The sequence below is a fragment of the Sinocyclocheilus grahami genome, unplaced genomic scaffold, assembly GCF_001515645.1.
Source record: "Sinocyclocheilus grahami isolate Dianchi unplaced genomic scaffold, SAMN03320097.WGS_v1.1 scaffold476.1, whole genome shotgun sequence".
Classification (NCBI taxonomy): Eukaryota; Metazoa; Chordata; class Actinopteri; order Cypriniformes; family Cyprinidae; genus Sinocyclocheilus; species Sinocyclocheilus grahami.
Genome location: NW_015505655.1, coordinates 506001 through 514487, shown reverse-complemented (window position 1 = coordinate 514487; position 8487 = coordinate 506001). Strand labels below are relative to the sequence as shown.

Genomic DNA, 8487 nt, shown 5'->3' with positions numbered 1-8487 from the left:
TTTCTGTTGATGGATACAAATTCTGGCTTCCCAATACATTACAACAAGAGCAATGAGAGAGAGAAAAACAATACGTGGACAAACCAGTCGCTCTTTAATCAATGCGAGTGCTGTATGCTGGAATAGCTGTCATTCATGCCGTCATCACGTGTTGATAACGCAGGTGAGACCTGAACAGCACACGTCGCTATCTGTGTTTAAACTAAACTCATTTAAGCCTGGCCAGTTTAAATATTAAAGAGCCAGAAGACGTGAACTCGCACGCAGCGAGAAGATCTGTGTGTGTGCGCGTGAACCCACGTCTCAGAACACACGCAAATATTAAGCTCTCTGTGAAGTATTGTGCTTGAATGGACAAATTCACACAAAAATTATGGCAAAATGCCCGTCTTGGTGAGTATCCTAGCGGACATAGTCGGCTGAACATACTCTCTTAAAGTGACAGCACTTTCTTAAAGTCCCCCTGCAGTCAAATATTTTATCCCTTAAAACGTATCTTTGATCATCAAAATGACATATCTAAATGTTTTTTCTTGTGAAAATAATTTTCTCATGCCTTAAAATAGCTTGAATGTAACTCTACACCCTTGCCTCATTTACTATACGCAGATCTATGAATATATCAGTCCCGCCTCCACTCAGTCACACAGCACCGCCTCCTGATCCACTGAACTGTAGTAAACGCAAAACAATGGCATACACGGATAATGACTGATAAAACTATGTTTTTACTAGCGGACAACTACAGTGAATACTGTAACATTCGTTAAAGTTACTTACTTGACGATGTTGTGTCCTAAAATGCCTTGAAGACTCGAATACAGCCGTTTGTGATTGTTAATTCGCGGCCGTGAGCATACGCATGTGAAGTGCAGACGCAGCTGCGGGAGAGGTGCGTCTGACTCCGTGCTACTGTTACACTGTTGCCACGGGTCTCTGTCTGTCTGTCCGTCTCTTTCTTTCTTGCTTTCTCTCTTTCTTTCTTGCTCTCTGTCTGTCTGTCCGTCTCTTTCTTTCTTGCTTTCTCTCTTTCTTTCTTGCTTTCTGTCTGTCTGTCCGTCTCTTTCTTTCTTGCTTTCTCTCTTTCTTTCTTGCTTTCTGTCTGTCTGTCCGTCTCTTTCTTTCTTGCTTTCTCTCTTTCTTTCTTGCTTTCTGTCTGTCTGTCCGTCTCTTTCTTTCTTGCTTTCTCTCTTTCTTTCTTGCTTTCTGTCTGTCTGTCCGTCTCTTTCTTTCTTGCTTTCTCTCTTTCTTTCTTGCTTTCTGTCTGTCTGTCCGTCTCTTTCTTTCTTTCTTTCTTGCTTTCTCTGTATGTCCGTCTCTTTCTTTCTCTGTCTGTCTGTCCGTCTCTCTTTCTTTCTTTCTTTCTCTGTATGTCCGTCTCTTTCTTTCTCTGTCTGTCTGTCCGTCTCTTTCTTTCTTTCTTTCTTTCTTTCTTGCTTTGTCTGTCCGTCTCTTTCTCTCTTGCTTTCTTTCTCCGTCCGTCCGTCCGTCCGTCCGTCTCTTTCTTTCTTTCTTGCTTTCTTTCTCTGTCTTTCTGTTTGTCCGTTTCTTTCTCTCTTTCTCTGTCTGTCCGTCTCTTTCTTGCTTGCTTTCTTTCTTTCTCTGTCTGTCATTCTCTTTCTTTCTTTCTTTTTCTTCCTTCTTTTTCTGTCTGTCTGTCTGTCTGTCTGTCTGTCTGTCTGTCTGTCCGGTTCTCCACACACGGTTCGGCATATACTAGGACCGCGGTTCAACTTAAATCTGACAATGCATCTGTAATAGGGTTTGTTATAGAGTTCGGCTAATGCATTTTTCTGTTGATGGATACAAATTCTGGCTTCCCATTAACCAATAACCATTCCCAATAACAAGAGCGATGAGAGAGAGAAAAAAAACAATATGTGGACAAGCCAGTCACTCTTTAATCAATGCGAGTGCTTTATGCTGGAATAACTGTCATTTATGCCCTCATCACGTGTTGATAGCGCAGGTGAGACCTGAACAGCACACGTTGCTATCTGGGTTTAAACTAAACTCATTTAAGCCTTGCCAGTTTAAATATTAAAGAGCCAGAAGACGTGAACTCGCACGCAGCGAGAAGATCTGTGTGTGTGCGCGTGAACCCACGTCTCAGAACACACGCAAATATTAAGCTCTCTGTGAAGTATTGTGCTTGAATGGACAAATTCACACAAAAATTATGGCAAAATGCCCGTCTTGGTGAGTATCCTAGCGGACATAGTCGGCTGAACATACTCTCTTAAAGTGACAGCACTTTCTTAAAGTCCCCCTGCAGTCAAATATTTTATCCCTTAAAACGTATCTTTGATCATCAAAATGACATATCTAAATGTTTTTTCTTGTGAAAATAATTTTCTCATGCCTTAAAATAGCTTGAATGTAACTCTACACCCTTGCCTCATTTACTATACGCAGATCTATGAATATATCAGTCCCGCCTCCACTCAGTCACACAGCACCGCCTCCTGATCCACTGAACTGTAGTAAACGCAAAACAATGGCATACACGGATAATGACTGATAAAACTATGTTTTTACTAGCGGACAACTACAGTGAATACTGTAACATTCGTTAAAGTTACTTACTTGACGATGTTGTGTCCTAAAATGCCTTGAAGACTCGAATACAGCCGTTTGTGATTGTTAATTCGCGGCCGTGAGCATACGCATGTGAAGTGCAGACGCAGCTGCGGGAGAGGTGCGTCTGACTCCGTGCTACTGTTACACTGTTGCCACGGGTTATAATGCAAGTTAGCGGTTCTAAATTCACATTAAACCCACAGCTTCATGGGTTTTTTGCTCCGATTTATTTTTGGTTTTGTGCTGGTATTGGTATATGTTGCATGCTAGTGATAAGAATCGATCCCTTGACGTGATTGGTTATTGGTTTGTGACGTAGCAAACCAAGGGCTGTTTCAAACCATATTTCTGGGTCAGCCTTTGGAAAATACAGTTTTAAGGAGAAAATACACAGCAATGGTGTTGATTAATAGATTGGCACATGGTTTGTCTAAAGGCATATTAAAAACACCACATAGACAAATAAACAACATAAACTTGATTTTCACTACAGGGGGACTTGGAAACAAAGGAAATCTCTCACTGCTCTTGACTGAATAACTTTTGTAACTTTAATAAAGATTAATCTTTAATTTATACAGTCAAATATGCAATGTTATTTTACATTTGATTTATTCCATTTCTGTACCTAAAAACTATGTTAGACCTACCTAAAAACACTGAAAAGCACCGTTTATTTTATTTGTATCTTTTTTCACTGTTTATTTATTTGTGCTGTTGCTTGTAGTTAGATTATTTGTTTTTATTTTCTTTATTTTTATTTGACAATATAGTTTTTTCCCTAAACATAGCACATACCCAACCGTACCGAAACCGAGACTCTAAAACCGAACCGTGAGTAAGTTGAACCGTTGCACCCCTACTATCTATCTATCTATCTTTAGGGGTGAAACGGTTCAACTTACTCACGGTTCGGTTTGTCTCACGGTTTTAGAGTCACGGTTTCGGTTCGGTATGTGCTGTTTAGGGAAAAAACTATATTGTCAAATAAAAAATAAAGCACAGAGAGCTTAATATTTGCGTGTGTTCTGAGACGTGGGTTCATGCGCTTCAGATGAGCGCACACACACAGATCTTCGCACTGCACGCGCGAGTTCATGTCTTCTGGCTCTTTAATATTTAAACTGGCAAGGCTTAAATGAGTTTAGTTTAAACCCAGATAGCAACGTGTGCTGTTCAGGTCTCACCTGCGCTATCAACACGGGATGAGGGCATAAATGACAGTTATTCCAGCATAAAGCACTCGCATTGATTAAAGAGTGACTGGTTTGTCCACATATTGTTTTTTTCTCTCTCTCATCGCTCTTGTTATTGGGAATGGTTATTGGTTAATGGGAAGCCAGAATTTGTATCCATCAACAGAAACAAGCATTAGCCGAACTCTATTCAACACGTGATGAGGGCATAAATGACAGTTATTCCAGCATAAAGCACTCGCATTGATTAAAGAGTGACTGGTTTGTCCACATATTGTTTTTTTCTCTCTCTCATCGCTCTTGTTATTGGGAATGGTTATTGGTTAATGGGAAGCCAGAATTTGTATCCATCAACAGAAACAAGCATTATCCGAACTCTATAACAAACCATATTACAGATGCATTGTCAGATTTAAGTTGAACCGCGGTCCTAGTGTATGCCGAACCGTGTGTGGAGAACCGGACGGTTCGATTTTTTACAGAGAACTGTTGTACCCCTACTATCTATCTGTCTCTATCTGTCTGTCTCTCTATCTGTCTGTCTCTCTATCTGTCTGTCTCTCTATCTGTCTGTCTCTCTATCTGTCTGTCTCTCTATCTGTCTGTCTCTCTATCTGTCTGTCTCTCTATCTGTCTGTCTCTCTATCTGTCTGTCTCTCTATCTGTCTGTCTCTCTATCTGTCTGTCTCTCTATCTGTCTGTCTCTCTATCTGTCTGTCTCTCTATCTGTCTGTCTCTCTATCTGTCTGTCTCTCTATCTATCTATCTGTCTGTCTCTCTATCTGTCTGTCTCTATCTGTCTGTCTCTCTATCTGTCTGTCTCTCGATCTGTCTGTCTGTCTGTCTGTCTGTCTCTCTATCTGTCTGTCTCTCTATCTGTCTGTCTCTCTATCTGTCTGTCTCTCTATCTGTCTGTCTGTCTGTCTGTCTGTCTATCATCTCTGTCCATCCATCTACCTACTGTGTGTTACTAACTAAAATTTCAGTAACTGAAGTAAAATAAAATCAAATAAAAATGTTGTCTTGGCAAATAGCTTTAGTTTAGGTAGAAATACTAAAATTATTCAAAAGATAAATGAAATAAAATAATAAAAAATACATGAAATAAGAATAAAGATAAATTGAAATATTTAAAAATGACAATTAAGAATGTCAATTTAAAGAACATATTTAAATATTTAAAGAAACATGACAAAAGCACATAAAATTACTAAAACTATCTAAAATTAAAACGAAAACTTGAAATATAAAAATAAATGCTAATAATTAATAAATACTATAATAATAAATGAATAATAGTAAAATAACCATGCTGACTATCTATCATCTACCTACCTGCTTATCTAGGCACATTTCAGTTTAACACAATCAGTAATAGGATAACTCATTCATCCTTTTCATGAGGTAAAACTATTCTGTAATCTACTCGATTAGATTCGAAGTACGCCCTCATAAAAGGCTCACCTCATCTCATGAGTTCACTTTTGTTTTTATTGAAATGTGATATACTGTACACACCTCAGCACTGATTAAATGTCTCCAAATTTAGTGAAGAAGACATTGCGTCTAGATTCTGTCAGGATCAAATCCCAGTAGAAAGTAATGAGTTCGAAGTGCATCTCAAACCAAATGTGACACCTGTGCAATGTAAATGGAATGATGCAGGCTGGCCTCAGCGCTGTCGTGTTCTCCTCTCAGCAGGTGTAGTCTGGCAAAAGCTCTAGAGCCTGAGCACGCTGGGCCATCTGAGGACACAAACACAAGCCAGCATTAACTTCAGGATTATCACCGTCAGCTCTTTTGAAATAAAAGTGTTTGGTATGCTATGTAGAAATGTAAAACTGTAAAAGCAAAAAATTGATAATTCAGAAAAAGGATATGAAGTCTCTCATTAGCACATGAAGCCCACATTCTGCAACTCAATCCTGATGAACTACACAAGTAAACAGAGGTTAACCAATCATAACATACATAATTTATGAACATATGTAGAATATATGAAAGTTTGGGGTTGGAAAGTTTTTTTTTTTTCAAAGATATTAATACTTTTATTCAGCAAGGATGCATGCAATTGATCAAAAGTGACAGTAAAGGCATTTATAATCTTTTTATTATAATCTATTATTATCAATGTTGAAAACAGTTGTGCTGCTTCGTATTTTTGTAAACCTTCATTTTTTTGTACCCTTTTTTTCAGGATTTTTTTGATGAATAGACCAAAAGAACGGCATTTATTTGAAATAGAAATCGTTTGAATCATTATAAATGTCTTTGCTGCAACTTTTTATCAATTGAATGCATCCTTGCTGAATACAAGTATTAATTTCTTATTCGTATTTCTGAAAAAAATTGTAATAACCCCAAATTGTTAAATGGTAATCTATGTACTGTTTAAATCTATTCTCACCAAATAAAGTCCAGGTGACCACACTGTTGGGCTCCACACAAGTCACCCTTTCAAAGAAAGTCTCGGCATCCTCGTAGCGTCCGTTCATCTCTGACAGAACTGCTCCAAACACAAGAGAAGAAGACGGAATGAGTCAAAGCGCACATTTAGAAATCTAGCCTGAGTCATTTGTGTCTGCTGACCTCGGTATGTGTGTTTGCTGGAGGGATAAGGCCTGTTGAAAGCACTCCTCTGCCTTCAGGTGGTCAGCGATCAGCATGTAAAACGCTCCATAATCATACCAGTGGGACGGGTCGCTGCGCTCCCAAATCAAACACTACAGAGAGACGTGAGTCACATCCAGTGATACTGGCATGTCACAAATGATGGGTTTGAGTCATTAGAACATGCCATTTCAAAGGAATTCATTGTATATGCATGAGATACTTTAATTATATCCTACATTTTTCACAAAATACAGTGCATTCATGCTTGAAGTGCCCATTTGATCTGTAATTTGATTGCGATTTGCAATTCTCATTACATTAACATCCAGGGGTTTCACTTTTGAGTTTTTTTTTTGTACTTCTCCTTATTCTTTATGGTTAATATAATTCTCATTACTGTAACACAATGTTTGTTTGCTTTTTAAATCAGCATAAAGCACAGCAAGTAATACCATTATGTATATTTATTATACTTCATTTACTTAATAAATAAATGGGTTTAGATAAATGCGTCTCCTAAATGCATAAATGTAAATGTAAAGACTTATTTTAAATAATATGTCAGTATTTTTCACATTACAATAATGAGAGTGGGGTGCTTTATTGTCATATAATAATGTCACTATGCCAACATTTAATGTTGCCTTTTTTATTTCAGTATAAATGTCATATTTTATTGCTTTCTTTTGATTTGTGGGTGAAATATGACCCAGACATGTTGTTTAATGGTTTATAAATCATTATGTAGTTTGCAGTGCATCCTGAAAGCAGTATATACTGTAATAATGCTTTATCATTTTATTGTGTATTATGCAAACAGCTTTTAGATTTGCAGTTCGTTCATCCATAAATGCTTGCAATGCCCAGTTGATTTGATGAAAAATTTATGATTTTTAGTATTAAGAGTGCATTATTATCACAACCCCAATTCTCATTCATTCATCCAGGGGTTTTGCATTTTGAGTGTTTTTTGTTTTGTTTTGTTTAGAATTTTCATTAGTCAGAATGAATAAATGAGTATACATTATTAATACAAAGTTAAATTATACATATGATAAATTTTTCTCATTTCAGTAATGTGAATGTCATGAAAATAATGTCACGATGCAAAAAATATATACAGGTGCATCTCAATAAATTAGAATGTCGTGGAAAAGTTCATTTATTTCAGTAATTCAACTCAAATTGTGAAACTCGTGTATTAAATAAATTCAATGCACACAGACTGAAGTAGTTTGTCAAGCAAAATCGATTCAAGAATTTGAGTGAATTTGAGTGAACTTCACAAGGAATGAACTGAAGCTGGGGTCAAGGCATCAAGAGCCACCACACACAGACGTGTCAAGGAATTTGGCTACAGTTGTCGTATTCCTCTTGTTAAGCCACTCCTGAACCACAGACAACGTCAGAGGCATCTTACCTGGGCTAAGGAGAAGAAGAACTGGACTGTTGCCCAGTGGTCCAAAGTCCTCTTTTCAGATGAGAGCAAGTTCTGTATTTCATTTGGAAACCAAGGTCCTAGAGTCTGGAGGAAGGGTGGAGAAGCTCATAGCCCAAGTTGCTTGAAGTCCAGTGTTAAGTTTCCACAGTCTGTGATGATTTGGGGTGCAATGTCATCTGCTGGTGTTGGTCCATTGTGTTTTTTGAAAACCAACATCACTGCACCCGTTTACCAAGAAATTGTGGAGCACTTCATGCTTCCTTCTGCAGACCAGCTTTTTGAAGATGCTGATTTAATTTTCCAGCAGGATTTGGCACCTGCCCACACTGCCAAAAGCACCAAAAGTTGGTTAAATGACCATGGTGTTGGTGTGCTTGACTGGCCAGCAAACTCACCAGACCTGAACCCCATAGAGAATCTATGGGGTATTGTCAAGAGGAAAATGAGAAACAAGAGACCAAAAAATGCAGATGAGCTGAAGGCCACTGTCAAAGAAACCTGGGCTTCCATACCACCTCAGCAGTGCCACAAACTGATCACCTCCATGCCACGCCGAATTGAGGCAGTAATTAAAGCAAAAGGAGCCCCTACCAAGTATTGAGGGCATGCACAGTAAATTAACATACTTTCCAGAAGGCCAACAATTCACTAAAAAAA

At 38.2% G+C, this 8487-nt stretch overlaps 1 protein-coding gene across 1 annotated transcript in view; it reads right to left on the bottom strand.

Moving 5' to 3' along the window:
• Positions 1 to 6414, bottom strand: part of LOC107553648 (heme oxygenase 2-like) — a 13932-nt gene extending 7518 nt beyond the window's left edge. Inside the window, exon 1 of the mRNA XM_016235932.1 lies at positions 6411 to 6414. The gene's annotated coding sequence lies outside the window, so the exon portion shown is untranslated. The remainder of the gene's footprint in view (positions 1 to 6410) is intronic.
• Between the last annotated feature and the right edge of the window lie 2073 nt (positions 6415 to 8487).